The sequence below is a fragment of the Rattus norvegicus genome, chromosome 1 (assembly GCF_021556685.1).
Source record: "Rattus norvegicus strain SHRSP/BbbUtx chromosome 1, alternate assembly SHRSP_T2T, whole genome shotgun sequence".
NCBI classification, from domain to species: domain Eukaryota; kingdom Metazoa; phylum Chordata; class Mammalia; order Rodentia; family Muridae; genus Rattus; species Rattus norvegicus.
Window position 1 is genome coordinate 141,023,242 of NC_141534.1, and position 16,368 is coordinate 141,039,609.

The window sequence follows — 16,368 nt, forward strand, 5'->3', positions numbered from 1 at the left end:
AAGCATCCTAAAAATATATGAAGTGAGACTATTACTTTAAATAAAACTGACAAATTGACTTGCCAATGCCAAGATTCAAGTGTAAAAAATCAGAATTTTCAAAAATTCATATTTGCCACCATGACCTTGGCAGGCCTTTTAATGTTAACAAATGTAACTTTTTGATGTTGTGTGAAAAGGCTCTTATAAATCACTGTAAGTCTGTGAATTGGTGTATGTATAAAAAAGTAAAAATGTTCATGGATTAGATATATATGTAAAGGATGAAACTGAATTGATAAATTTTAATATAACCATGTAAAGAAAACTACACTGACAGCAGTTTGTAGCCTTTGCTTGAACTACTCTTTAAAAACATCCTTACTTTCTGGGCTTGGCTATCCTAGTACAGAAAAATATTCCTAATTCATAAAAAATGGGGGAGTATTAAAATATCCTCCAGTTTTCATCTACCAAAATGAAGGGAGTTAAAGAATGCAGTAATGCTTTTAAAGAACACACACCGGGTTCTTCTTTTAACTATTTGTTCTAGTTTGAATGTCCGAAAATTGTTCATGAAAAGTATGGTATTTATCTAACTTTTTTTATTTAATGAATTAGTAAGTGAGCTAAAAGTTTCTGTCTTAACTCTTTGGTAGTAAATTCTTTAGGTATATCTCAGATGAACAATTTCTTTTTGAGTCTTAAATAAATTTTAATGAGGAAAAGTTTCCAGAAAGTGAAATTCTTAGACTTGGAAAAGTCTAGTGCATCCTGTGTATCTCATGGAGATGTCAGTAAAGAAATATTTCTATGTTATAGCTAAATGTTCATTGTGGATTTTGAGCTGTGTCCTACATACAGGAGGGAATGCAAAGAAAAATTGGGCAATGCCGATGACTCTGTTTTAAGGGACTCCCAGTTCGGTAGAGCAGATGAACAGCTAAGTAGTTCAAAGAAATTAATGTAGTTTTAATGCAAATTTGTTCACGATCCTATGACTATGCTGAGAGTAAGGACTACAAGCATGAATCTGAGAGGCTTCTTCTCATATTCAAAGACGAAATCTTCTGGCATAACCAGTCATCAAGGACTAATGGTTAAAGCTGACAATTAGTTAGTGGAGAACACTGCTCCAGAGGAGGTAATGACCAAATGGTATCTCCATGGGGAACAGACCTCAGTCTAGAAAGGAGAAAGGGAAATGAGAGGAACTGGTATCGACAGTCTAATAGGCTTAATGACAAGGATATTTTCATTCTTGATGCCACTTACTGAAAGTTATTACCTTTGAAGATGGGAAATCAGTCACTCTACAATCAACAGATATTCCTAGATTATTTCAAAGATCTCAACCCAGGTATCCTTCATGCTTTACTGCACTGGACAAATACCAGGACTCCTTCACGGCCTTTCAGTGCTTTGACTGCTGACAGACAATGTAATTTATTACTGACCCTAAACTCCTTAGTAGACAAACAAGTTCTACAAAGAAATGTTCTCAAGTCCCTATATAATTAGCCTCTTGGAACTGGATAGTTTAAAGCAAGGTCCAGTCTTCTTCCTGATCAGCATCACAGTGTCTTTTCTGTCCCCCTAATTACCATGAAGCCCTTTCCTCCTTAGTTGAGTACAGAGCAGTTCTTGAACAGAATATATAATTGTTTTCAGATCTAAAAGAAGATGGGCCATGCTGAAGTATTGACAAGTGGGATTGAGGTGGTCCTAATTTTTGCTGGTGAAGTGTCTCCTTCCTGAAATGCAGTTCTTTTCAAAGTAATTTTTCCCATTCTCACAAAATTACATCATAGAATAAGAAGAAGATGAATGGAGGTAGGTGTGGGGAAAGTGACAGGGTCTTATTTCAGGAGGTTGTGTAGTTTTAGGATGGGGTATTTTATTTTCTTGTCTATGAAGCAACATGGACGTATTGAAGGACTTAATACCAGGTCAAGCTAGTATTTTAAAAATGATAAGTCACTTAAAAAATGATAGATGTCTGGAGGAAGGAAAAAGAGGAAAGAACAGTCAGAGCTGCTTAAGTCCTTCACATGAGAAATAAGGCTTTACTCAATGTCTTAGTTAGGGTTTACTACTGTGAACAGACATCATGACCAAAGCAACTCTTATAAGGGAAACATTTAATTGGGACTATCTTCCAGGTTCAGAGGTTCAATCAATTATCATCAAGGTGGGAGCGTGGTAGCACCTAGGCAGGCATGGTGCAGGCAGAGCTGAGAGTTCTACATTGTCACCTGAAGGCTGCTAACAGAATACTAACTTCCAGGCAGCTAGGATGAGGGTCTTAAGCCTATGACCACAGTGACACACCTACTCCAAGAAGGCCTCACCTCCTAACAGTGCCACTCCCTGGGCCAAGCATGTACAAACCATTACACACAATGAAGCATTCCCAAGTATCAGCAAATTATGGATGTTTTGTATGGAAAAACACCAGGACGTGATATTATAGGAGGCTTATATTATGGCACAGAAGACTGTGATGTTCTCTCTCTCATACATAACAGGAAGAGGTCTGGCATGGAGCAGGAGTCCTGTGTTCTGAGTGAACATACCAACTTGAGCTGCCAGGGAGTGACCATGCTAGACATGCTACTGAGCAACTGTAAACACTTCTGGAGTTTGGAGGAACATGCTGGGATGTGATGTAGATGATTGGGGGTCCTCAGAATGTGGACTGTAATGAAACTGTGGCCTGGAGAAACTTGACTAGCTTGAACATACAGGGTAGGAAGGGGAAAGGTTTGTGCATACAGTAAATCCTGGATAAGTGACCAGAGCTTTGAGGCAATCAGCAGGAAGAGTGCGAGCTGGCACAATACGGTGTACGGAAAGAGCATGCAGAAAAGCATGGAAGCTTGTAAACCCAAGAAAATGAAGAAAGGAGAAATATGTAAGTGTTAAAGGAGTGTTTTTGCATAGAAAAATCTTCCTTCTTCATTCCGCAGCAGGTCCAGGACAGTGTCCAGATGGACTCCTGTTGAGAAACTCCCATGACACAGCAGCTTATGGGCTTAGGAACAAAATCTGTTTGGATCTATTTTATAGCAGAAAGAAAGAGAACTAAAATGTGTTCCCCTTTCCACCGAGAGGCAACTCAGCTTTGTCACATTCTTTTAGGATTTTTTGCCCAGCTGTAGTGACGCCAGTCACCATACAAAAAGGGCAATCGGGGCCAGTGAGATGTCTCAGTGTGTGAAGGCACTTACTGCCAAAGCTGAGTTCAATCCCTGCGGGATCACATCATGCAGGGGAATTTCTCTCAGTACATTCAGAAAGGATGGTGAGGCCTATGACAAAATGCAAAGTCCTTGGGGCCTAGCTATAAGGATGATCTTGCTACTCTCTACTTTTGCTGGTGGTGGTGATGTGTGTGTGTGTGTGTGTGTGTGTGTGTGTGTGCGCCTGTGCCTGTGCATGTGCATGTGCTTGTGCTCGTGTGTTTATGTTGCACCGCTGAGGATGAAGCCAGTGCTTCATGCAGGCTAGGGAAGCATTTTACTACTGAGTTTTACTCAAGCTCCTAGAGTTTTATATTAAATGCCTTAAAAGACAAGAGGAGAGGGCTCGGGTGATAGGTCAATCAGTAAAGTTTGTCAGTCACACAAAACTCTGAATCAATTAAAGAAGCAGAAGCTGTACTGAGTGTACACATGGTCCAAATCCTCCTCTTCCCCCATGTCATTTCATTCTTAAAAGGAGAAAGTTTCCCTGGGGAGATGGAGGGAAGAGAAACATACCCTATGTGTTGCCACTTTTAGGCACAAGAGAACGAGGAAGCACCCAAGTTCCCAAGGAAACTTCGGATGTCCAGGTTAAGTGAGAAGCTTAGGTGTGATAAAATCGAGAATCAAATCAGTAATTTTTGTAATGAACATCAGAAATGGTTTTCAGAAGTGTATGCACTCTAGTGCTAAGAAATACTATAGTTTGAACATTCCTAATCTCCAAACCATGTTCTGAAATGCTCTAAACTCTTAAGCTTTGAGTAAAAACATGACATTGCAAGTGCAAAATTCCAAAATGTGAAACAATATTTCCTGCACAGGATTATTCTAACACGGTATAAAGTCAACTCCAGGCTATGCACACAAAATACACATATAACTTGAGTACATTTCCTGTTTAGAAGATAGTATCCATCCCATAATACCACACATACACACATACACACACACACACACACACACACACACACACACACAGATTTTCCTCATGGTCAGTCAAATGCATGCTCTAGAAATCTACTACTAATCTTAAGTGTGCCTGTGAAAAGTTCAGAAGAGAGAGAAGGAAGACTGAAGACAAGGAGTATGGGACACAGAACCAATGAAAGGGTAATATATTACTCAGGATTTGGGCGATAACATTCTTGATATGGACTCTGGCCAGGGTAGAAAGACATTGGGAAGATGACTGCTAAGAAGCCTTAATAAGATTCTGAAAATCTCACCCAATTGGTATGCAGAACACATATCTATGCTAAATCCTACAGAAGAAAGTACCTGGTGCTACTGAACAGAGCTGGGCAGCTATCCATAGCTGGTGCAATAAGACCCAGTCCAGGAGCAGACATCCTGTGCTGCTGTGAACCATCCCTCTTGGCTTTGATGTGGGGTGAAGATTAGGGAGCAGACAGAAAGAAAAAGGTGACTGTTGGAGTATCTTTTTTTCCCCATTAGAAACTAATAGTTTTGTTCTTGATTTCGCCTGGAGGTCAGAGGACAAATTTGGTGCTTATCACCCTCTCCTTCTTGCTCTGATTTTGGCATTTGTTCTTCACACACACACACACACACACACACACACACACACACACACACACACACACATGCAGCCAACTAAGTGGTGGCACATGCTTGTAATCCTAACACTCAGAGAAGAAGGCAGGAGAGTCAGGGGTCTGAGTCTAACCTGGGCTAAACAGCAAGATCCTGTCTCAAACCAACAAGCCAAAACGAGTGAATGAGTAGATGGATGAATTAATGGTTCCATAAAGTCAATTATTTATTCCAAAAGTCAATCAAAATAAATTTTGAAAGAAGCCAGTGAATAAATATTGGCATGCTTCCCTCATGTGCTGCTAAGCTGCTTGGATCTTTCTGAAGCCTGCTCTGTAAGTGGCAAAAGGTGGTCTCTGTGGCTCTTTTGTCCTCCTCTCTTTCACACAGCCCTGTGGTACAGGGGGAGTAACTCATAACACCTTACTTCATCCCAGTTTTCTGATTTCTTTGTGACCAGGATCCCATTCCCCAAAGCAACCCTAGTATTTCTGGTCTTCTTGGCCTTCTCACTGGCAGGGGCGGAGCCTGGAGGGCAGCTTCCAATGGTTTCCCAAGAAACTTCTGTGCTTTATTAACTTCACAGATGGAATATTTTTGGTTAATATTTTTTAAACTAAAAAGAAACTCCTTTGGGTGGTTAAGTAAGGAAGCTGTCTAGATGGTTTGTGTAAATGCTTGAATGACTTCACACCCAATTATTTGTACTTAATCTTTAAAATGAAATGTTCTCTGTTTGGGTGGGGGTGTGGATGGAATGACGTCTTAAGATAAATCCTCCCCTCCCACTTCTCTTAGAGACGTAGAGCCCAGTGCACTGAGCCTGTGTGGGAGGTACATGTGAATGATGTTCACCTCTTCTCTCTTAGCTACTGCTTCTCCATTTCCGAATGCCACATCCCCTTTGCTGTGCTGCTCTAATCAAATTGATTTTCACTGCATGAATTCTGCCTAGAGGGAAAAAAAGGAGAGAAAAAACTCCATTAAATCTTGTCTTACCTTCTCCTGAAGAAACAATTAATAATGATATTGACAGCAAGCGCAATGACAGTTGTCAAAAAAGGACAGGAGAACCAAGAATTCAACTATCACTGAGAAACTCGTAACCATCACAGGTGTTTATGTACTTTTTAGCCATTTAATCTGTATTTCTGTGTTCCATACAACATGTCACTGGCATCACTGCCTACATTATGAACAAAATACACCTTATTTTTTTCCCCATTTGGCTTTTTGTCTGAGATATCTGAGAACAAAGAAACCAACTTTGCTGAGTTTGTTGAGGTCAAGGTCACACAGCTTGCCATGAGTGTGGCAAATGCCACCTGCGTCTGAGGTCACAACGAGTTTGAGATGTGAAGATCTGAGAGACTTTGCAAGCAAAATGCAGAAGGTTACAGAATCATAAGTCACAACACAAGAGCCTTGAATTGGGACGATGTAGGAGAGGGCAGGGTGCCAGACCAGAATGCAGCAGTGGAAATCCCACCACAGCAACCCAGATTAATGAAATCTGTTGAATCCAGTGTCCAGAGAGACTGGCTGCTGCTGCTGCTGCTCCTGCTCCTGCTGCTGCTGTTTTACAGAGTCTGTGAATCACTATTTCAAGAAAGTAAATGCACAACTGTTGTTCTTTTCATTTTGGATCCCCAACATGGTGTTATCAGTGCTTTGTTCGGGTTCTTTGCCATGGAAACCAAATATTCATATTCATCTTCCCTAAATCTGAGCTGGGACAAATTACTTAACAACACAGTGGTACTCTGTATCCTGAATTCCCCTACGGCCTGAGGTAATATTTTCCGGTGCATTTTACTCTCTGATATTTCACGAAAAAAGATTTCTTACAATTTTAAGGTCTATGATTTTAAAGATGAATGTCTGAAAACATACTTCATTTTTACCAACTACAAAAGAAAATGAGGCGCAAGAGGAAATTCTCTGCATTCTTTTGCTATGTCCTGTTTATAATTGACATTTAGTAATTTATTTGCTATGACTATTGCCATTCGCTTTTGAGGGCATTGAAAGGACCTCCTGACCCTCCTGGATAATCTGATCCCTGAGGCATTAGCTGTTGGTGATACATGTAGAGCTTTCTGGAAGACTAGTTAGTAATCACTGAGTTAGGACAATAAGATGTTAGCCTAATTATAAGTCTCCACGGCCAGGGCTAAGATCTTAATCTTCCAGCACTGTACTCCGGAAGTCAGTGGCTGGATGTCAATGAGTGGTCTGAAGGAAGTCTCATCCATGTAGCCTTTATCTTCAGTAATCTGTGAAGGACTAAACCTCAGTCTGATAGCTACGTAACTAGTTCCCTATGCTTGAGTTCATCTTGGTCAAGGTCATGTGTTTTAAAACTCTTCTTAGTCAATGTTCTGATATCTCTCAATGCTGAAAACATTGAAGCATCCAATAGATAACTATCAATTTACCAGAGTCACATGGAGACATGATAGAAATTCACTGAATATTTCTTTCTAACAAAACTTTTACTTTTTCTTCCAAGAGAAAATATTAAATAGCCCATTTTTAAAAGAAGATAATTCACAACTTTCCCTCAATAGATGTTTCTTCTGTCTTTCACCTATGACTTATTATATTTGTTAAATTCCTCTCTAGCTAATTCCCATTTCCTCTTCCTCCTCTTCCTTTTCCTCCTTCTTCTCCTCCTCCTCCTTCTTTCCTTGCTTGTTTTGGTTATTGTTTGTTTGTTGAGATAGAACCTTGCTTTGTTGCCCACTTATCTAAGCTGGTCTTGAATTTGTGAGGATAAGCAATCTTCAAATTGTCTGAAAAGTAAAAGTATAATACCACTTGGGATTTAATTCTCTTTCTTGAACATTCATGAGAAGGAGAAACACATTCACCTCGGGGTATCTTTAATCTGCTACACAGCTACTTAGCACCATATCTGACTTAGTGGTTTTTTCAATACAAGGCAAAACTTTGGACTGTCAGACGGTCATTACCTCACTGGCTTCCACCAACCCATATGCTGAGACTGTCCTCAGATGACATTGGAAATTCTCAGCACAGATTTCTCATTTTTGAGCTAGCCTACCGCCTTGATATTCCCACCAATGTGATTGGTCAATGACTTTAAAAAATTCTTCTGACCATGGAAAATTCTTGCAACATCTATGGAGCAACATGTCATTTTCAGTCAACATGAATCTTTCCTTATTCCTGAAACCAATTCACATGAACAAGTCATCAAAAGCCAAAGCTCCATTAAAACAAGATGTTTTAATTGTTTTTGGAAATTCTAAGGGTGAGGCCAGGAAGACGTCCTGGTGTTGTCACACAAATACAGGCACTTGAAGATGGATCACTGGTACCCATATTAAAGCTGGACACAGTAGCAATGCACCTGAAACCCAGTTACTGGAATAGATCTTTAAGGCTTGCTGGCCACCAAGTCTAGTTGAAAATATCAGCTTCAGCTTCTTTGAGAGACCTTGTCTTGGGAAACACAGCAAAGAGCAACAGATGACGCCATCTGATGTCAACCACATACATGTGTATACATGTCTTTGAGCACACATTTGCATATATACAGAGTATAATACGTACACATAGTAATCCTGATGGCTTGTCGATAACTTTTTTACTTGAGAAATGAAGATAGCAGAAGACACAAGCTACCCTCAGTTCCCCACAGTATCATTGCATCAAGTCAGTGGACTTCCCAGAAAGGAAGCCTCTGAAAATTTGCATATATTTATTTTAATTCAAAATATTCTGTGGCTTTCTCATATTCTCAAGGAATTCGCACACAAACCTCCAATTAATGTATCATGGTTATAAAGAGCTGAATTGAGAATAGGACCCCTGTTGAAGGAATCAGAGAAAGAACTGGAAGAGCTTGAAGGGGCTCGAGACCCCATATGTACAACAATGCCAAGCAACCAGAGCTTCCAGGGACTAAGCCACTACCTAAAGACTATACATGGACTGACCCTGGACTCTGACCTCATAGGTAGCAATGAATATCCTAGTAAGAGCACCAGTGGAAGGGGAAGCCCTAGGTCCTGCTAAGACTGAACCCCCAGTGAACTAGATTGTTGGGGGGAGGGCGGCAAGGGGGGGAGGATGGGGAGGGGAACGCCCATAAAGAAGGGGAGGGGGAGAGGGGAGGGGGGAGGGGGATGTTTGCCCGGAAACCGGGAAAGGGAATAACACTCGAAATGTATATAAGAAATACTCAAGTTAATAAAAATAAATAAATAAATAAATAAATAAATAAATAAATAAATAAGAGATTTTCTTGTACAGTCAGCGGATGCCACCTTATTGACTACCTATGATCTCTCCATTAAAAAACAGACAAAAGTTGTTGATTCATTTCAAAGTAAAGATTATTATTCAACACAAGTCATTTTGTTTTACACTTTGGAGTTGTGTATCCATATATAGTTTTAGTGTTGAAATAGAAATATAATTATTTATCTACAGGTATAAATGTAGTTAGTTATATATGGCATAAAATATACCAGTTCAAGATATTAAAAGTATATATATGTGTACATACATAATAAACAAATACAATGTACACATTTCACAATGTACACTTGGAGACACACACACATCTTTGTACATACATTCACAGGTTGAATATCCTTAATACAAAATGCTTGGGACCAGAAATATTTTGAATATATATATGTATATATATATATATATGTATTTCTAGAAGTATGCTTGGTTTATATATCCTTATATGCATATTGGGACATGTCAGAGCTGAAACTCACTTATGTTTCACATGTACCTTACATATACAGCCTATCATAATTATACATTCAATAATTCTGTACACAAAAATTATGTGTATTAAAGAGTATTTGCACTGAAGGTGAAGTGTGGCATTTTTCATTTTCGGATACTTGGGTGAGGGATGCTTGATTTGTATCTAAGGTAGAGTTACGCAGTGTGCCACCGCTTGAGTCCTCTGTGGTTGCCCTGTGCTCTGCCACTGTGATGCAGTCTGCAGGGCTGGAGCCTCTCGTCTTACCCAGCTTCTCAGGCACCTTCCTCGCTGTGTTCAGGGTTTCCTGTTGAAAACAACAAAACTGCTGTTTGGGCATTTGTTTGAGTGTCTGTTTTTGTATATCATACTTATACATTTTTGTTATGTTTTTTTTAAAAAGGAAAACAATGTATGTATGAGTCCCTTGAACAGGTGGCTCAGTGTGAAAAAAACCACTTCTGTTCAATGTTTACATGGGTTTGGACCATACTTTAAGGAGGAAGAACAGAGGCAATTTGAGTTAAGTAACAACTGAATGTGTATTTTGTCCTCTTCAGTTTTGTCTTGTGCTTTTAATGGCTTGTTGAAATAATGGCCTCTCCTCTGGGCTGTTGTCTGCTGTGTCCTGGGTGTCAGGATCCCTGTGAAGTTGCTCATGTAAGAACAGCTCTATTCCTTATGAATCAACCATGTCAAATTTGGGAAGTGTTTGATGGCTAAAGTGAATGGAATCTGTATTTGAGGCTCAACTGATAGTATGACTTAGTCCTTCTGAATGTCAGTCACTTTATGTGTTGTAGTGGAGATAAAGTTAAAGAACATTATGACTGTCAGTAAAACAACACCATTGTAATAGTAGGTGATGGTGGTTACTTCTGCCAATGTTTAATAAATAGGCTTTTATATATTTATTAATTAATGAATACCATTCAGTTTCAATTGTATGGTAAAGATTGGCAATTGATGATAGCTTAAAGCAAACCACTTCCTGGATCTTGCTTCTTGGGTGATGAAACTTCATCTCCTTTGTTCGCTGACTTTGTTTGTGGCCTGTATTGATTCTCCAGCCCAGAGAGTCTCAGTGGAGCTGGGTTTGAGAACTACATTAAAAATATTAACCAAAAGAGGCCGATTTTTCAGGCAAATATGTAATGAAGCTTCCAATGGTCCCAAATGATGTTTCCCAGTGGCTATTCATCATGACCAGTGCATAATTTTGCAGGGAGTGAAAAATGGAGATTTCAGAAAAAGATATGACTTCTGGTTTTATGGATGCACAGGGAACATTCAACAACTGGACCTATCATGAAGTAGGAGGTCATTGAGTCTATTTAGTGAGGGGGGGGAATGTTCCACATACAGTCTCTTCATAGTAATCTTTATAAACAGGATCCATAGTTCGCCACCAAGATATTCTTTTCTTCATGATTAGGCATATAGGCAAAATTTTAGTCTGTGACTGAACATTCCCAAGTAGCCAGAAAGGCGCTGTCAAATGCTCTGGCTCAGAAGCAATACTATACAGTGATCTGTCGGCTGTGGTTGCTGAATTTAGTTTAAAACTATTTACTTGGTAATACTATCAGATTTTTTAAAAAGCCCTGCACAATCAGTATAGAGAATTTACCCACTTTCCCATTGTTAGCATCATTGAAAATCAGTCTACTTGTAAGAGTGAAGAATCTCACACTACTACAGTACTATTACCTATCTAAAATATGTATTTTTGTCAGGTTTAATGGCTTTCTGTTTTGCACTCTAAGACACTATAGTATATGTGAGTTGAGTTATTTCTATTCTTGAGTCTGATCCAGCATCTCAGTCTGCTTTCCCTTGTTTCTCATGATTGTGACACTTTCAGAGGGTATTGGTCAGATATTTTAGATGTTTTCCAACTTTGGTTTGTTTGAACTTTTCTCGTGAGTAGACAGAGATTTGGGGATTTAAAATTCAATAAAACACTATGAATGTCATATTCTTCCCTCATTGAATCATTTTGGGAAACACTATCAACATGATCCATTGGCCTCAGTCCCATGGTTAAGGTCATTACCTGTTGGACTTCTCACTGAACAGTTAACTTCCTTGTGAGCTTTTTGGGAATGTTGGAAACAAAGCCTAAACTAGACTCAGAGAGATGGGAGTTACTCTCCACCTCTTTGAAGAGAGAAAACCTGTATGTATTATTGGGGATTCTACTAGAGAGACAAATTTCATCTCTTCTATGTGTAGTCATTACTTCAGTGAATTATATCATTGAGGCCTGTGGAAAAAAGTAGACAATAACAACCTCGGTGTCATGGGATTATGGTATGGATAATCCATGTAACGAATCAAAAACAGGCTCTTGGGTTTACACACTTTCTTTCTTTTGCTTATAGAAGAAGCTGTGGCAGATATACCAAGAAGAGAATAAAGAAATTCTATATATTTTATCTTGAATGGAGTGCTGTAAGAATTACCACAGGGAAAAAAGGTGAATCCATATTCCAGAATATGTATTAATTGCTATGAAAAAAGGCATTAAAACGTAAGAAGCCCAATGTATCTGTCTGCTGCTGATACATCCCTTTGATGGATGGGTCCCCAAGGGATGACTTCATGTAAGGGCATCACGGTGATTTCCAGTAGATGAACTCTCAGCAGACGAGGTCAAGTAAGAGGAAGTCTTGAACTTTGAGCCCATTTTTTGTTGTTTCTTTTTCTATTAACTACCATCAAGGCAATTTGTTTCTAATCCTTTCACAAATACTAGTATACAAGGAAAAGGGACTGGCCAACATTTTCAAGACAGATAATCTTATCTGTCCATCAGGATTCCTAGCCAAATGAATAGCTGGTAACTAAAGTCATGGCACCATGTCAATGGTCTCATCTTAAACCTCATGGACCATACAATGTTTCTCCTGGTGGGTTCCCCAGTATTTTCTGAACACTTCTCTCTGCCTATATATACTTGGTGTGTTATTGGTTTATCTCAGTTCTTTGAGCTACATGGGCATCTATTTCCTGGGGCAGAGTGCTAGAAGAGAGTAGACAGTAGGTCAGGAGGGAAAAACAGAATAACCAATAAAGATGGTCACCCTGACCACCTTATTGATAGATTCTCTCTTACCCCTCATGCTGACTCTCCACCATGCCACCTTTTGCCATAATGGCAACTCATAATCAACAGAATTTATCTTGCTTATTCATTTATTTGTCCCCTGTTTGACTTCCTTACTAGAATAGAAATTCTATGAGGGAGAATAACCTTTCTGTCTCATCATTTCTGTACCCTGGTGCATGAAACAATGCCTTTCCCCTAATAGGTCCTCAGTGATTATTAGTTGAATCCATGATTCATAGGAAGATTTCTTCCAGTCCTGTAAGCCATCTTTCATTGTGTCAATAAGTATTCAGTGATATAAGCCATTCTGATGATGATAAATTTTGTTTCTAGTCATCCCACAGTCTTGCAGAGCTCAGTGGTTCTGAGGAACATTATTTTCTGTCAGTCTAGGGACCCGCTTTTAACAAGCCAGCCAGCTATAGTGGCGAATAGCTGTGCCCTCCCTTTGGAGTCAGGCAGATACATCTCAGTAACTATGACCCCGAATAAGGCCATGAGGCATTTTTCAGCTGTTTGGCATATACTTGCATAAAATTCCAAGAAGGGCACATGGATGCCATCTTTTACCCCATTGAGAATGGGTCTTTGTAGCCAGAGAAAGAACTGGTCCCCGTCCAATACAGCACTGGGTGATTTCCTCAGCTAAACGTCAGGAACAGGGCTGTATTGTTCTACTCCAGCATGTGCCAGGGTTATCTTAACTCCTCAGTTCCCATATCCACTTGACCCCTATCTGTGTCAAAGGGAAAGCAGCCAGTCTTCATATTCTGGGCAGTCCAAGGTCAAATCTGTGACTGATTTCCTTAGCCCTCCCCTCTGTGCTGTTTAGCAAATGAAACAATTGTATTCAAGACTGTGCTGCTCCAGGATCACTAGCAAGGCACTGTTTTGAAGGGGCAGGATTAAATTTGTGTTTTAGCTATCCAAATAAGAACAAGAATCTGGGTATGGTGGCACCTGCATATGATCTCAGCACTCAGGAGACAAAGGCAGGAAATGGGAGTCTAGCCTCAGGTACATTATGAGTTTTAAGCCAACTGATGATACAGAGGAAGACCTTGTCTGTAAAAAACAAACAAAATGAACTGAAACAAAAGAACAAACAGACAAAGGATTCATAATGACCAGAACACTTGCCTTTCTTCTCCTCCCCAACTGGTGCCTTGTTTTGGCTACATGGTGAGAGCCAAGTGGCAGATACAGGGGCATTGTATCAGAGTGCAGTAGGGAAGGCATCACCTGTGTGTGTGTGTGTGTGTGTGTGTGTGTGTGTGTGTGTGTGTGTGTGTGTGTGTGTGTGTTAGTTAGTTAGTTTCTCTCCTTGATGTTTTAAATATTTGATAAGAGATATCCCAAAGTGTTAAGGGACATAGTCTATCACGAGGGAAAGACATGGCAGCAGAAATGAGGCAGCTGTACACATTGAAGCAGTCAAGTACCCCATCCCATAGAATTATGTTGCCCACATTTAGTGTGGGTATTCCCATTTTAATTAACATAATCTAGATAATTCCTTACAGATATGCCTAGGGGCTTCGCTCTTTGGTGAGTCTAGGTCCTGTCAAGTTATAATCATTAAGCATTAACAAATTGACTATATCTCTAATCCATCTTCTCATGGGATTTCCACATCTCAGAGAGATAAGACCACCTGGGACTGTATAAGTCCATTGTTATTCCAATTGGTCCTTCCTGATGTATGTGGTGCAATGAAGCAAAGTATCTCCTCTCTTAGGGTTAAAGCTCACAAGGCATGGAAATTTCCAACATCTTCTTGCTCTGTTCCCCTCTGGATCTACAAGACTGACATATGGGGCCATGCAAAATACTTAGCTAAACTAATACAGAAATTTCCAGCAGGGAAGTTAAAGGTAAGGAAGGAAAGAGAAAGCATTCTCACTAATCTAAACCTTCATTTCCTCTTGGAGCAAAGGCATAGTTAATACTGGCATGGATGCAAGTGCATTGGCAGAGGTGCAGTCCATTTTTTAAGGGGATGAAGGACAAAATGGCAGGAAGGTACCTCTCTGGGAGGAAATCAAGCAATGGTGTTGATTACTTTGGCATAGTTTTCAAAAGTAAGAAATTTTAGTTTCAAGAATCACCCTCTATTCCCGTCTCATTTTATTATCTGTGCCGAACACAAACATTCTCTGATTGCTGGGTACTGGTATGACTGTGGGTGTCTGTGAGAAGGGCAATCGTGCTGGGAATGCATTCAGTTTCAATAAGATATTTGGCCAAAATCTGTAGAAAATCTTAGTAAGGCATATGCAAAACAGGGAATTATCAAAATATTGTGTTATTTGCTGTATGTTTATCTATTGGTCCATTGTTTTAAATGTACAATTCGTTGTGAATTTTTTCTGCACTCTAAATAAACCACTGTTTATGAACTAATTTAAAATATTGATAGCAAGGATTAATGATTTTTCTATCATTTTAGACACACATCCTTCATGCCTTTTGCAAATTTGCCCTCTCTGACAGGTTTTTTGCCCTTCCCACTCTTCACTTTTCTCATTTTTCCAACTGTGAGATTGTCATCGATATTTATTTTTGTATCTTTGTATTTCACAGAGGAAAGAAAGCATACAGTATTTGCCTTTTGTGGTTAGAACATTTTGCTTAACACAATAATTTTCAATTCCATCCATTTTTTCATCTTTATTAACTTGGGTATTTCTTATTTACATTTCAATTGTTATTTCCTTTCCTGGTTTCCAGGCCAACATCCCCCTAATCCCTCCCCTTCCCCTTCTCTATGGGTGTTCCCCTCCCCATCCTCCCCCCATTACCACCCTCCCCCCAACAATCACATTCATTGGGGGTTCAGTCTTGGCAGCACCAAGGGCTCCCCCTTCCACTGGTGCTCTGACTAGGCTATTCATTGCTACCTATGAGGTTGGAGCCCAGGGTCAGTTCATGTATAGTCTTTGGGTAGTGGCTTAGTTCCTGGAAGCTCTGGTTGGTTGGCATTGTTGTTCATATGGGGTCTCAAGCCCCTTTTTTATGTGCCACAATACCACACTTTTTTTTTTGCATATACACTACTTCTTATTTATCTGTTTATTTGATCATTGGCATGTAGGCTAATACTGTGATAATCACTGGTGTGTTTCTACCCCTTCATTACCTTTGTGTTTTTACTGTTGATTGGTACATCTGGACCATGTGGGATTGAGCTCAGCTTTATGTGACTGATTTTGTATTCTGTTGTCTAATAAGGACTTCTAAATTGTAGGCCTCAAGACTGTAAGCTCTCTTCACCATTTATTGTACTTGGAGATCTCTTTCAGCAGTGGGCTTGGCTTTTACGTCTGCCGTTAGCACAGATGTTACACAACAAACAACTGGACAACACTTCTAATGCTTCAAAGTCTGATGACCCTATTGCCCACTTGAAGAGAGCCCATTCTTGCTGCCAAAGAGTTCTTATCTACTCTGGTCTCCACTTCCAGATTCTGAGACTTGTCTTGACTGGATTCAGTTGAGCAATATTGCATCTTGATACTGAAGGTAAAGAGAACTTCAGGAATTGACTGTAAGAATAAGGTTCGGTCCTTTTATCCAAAGCTCCTTTACATTATGACCCATGCAAATTTATTTAGAAAACATGGTCTACACAGATATTTTTATAAGCTTTTATTCTTTAATTATTTAGTCATGTGTATATGTGCATGTGTATGTGGTGGGGTAGGATGAGGGCTAGGTGCGTG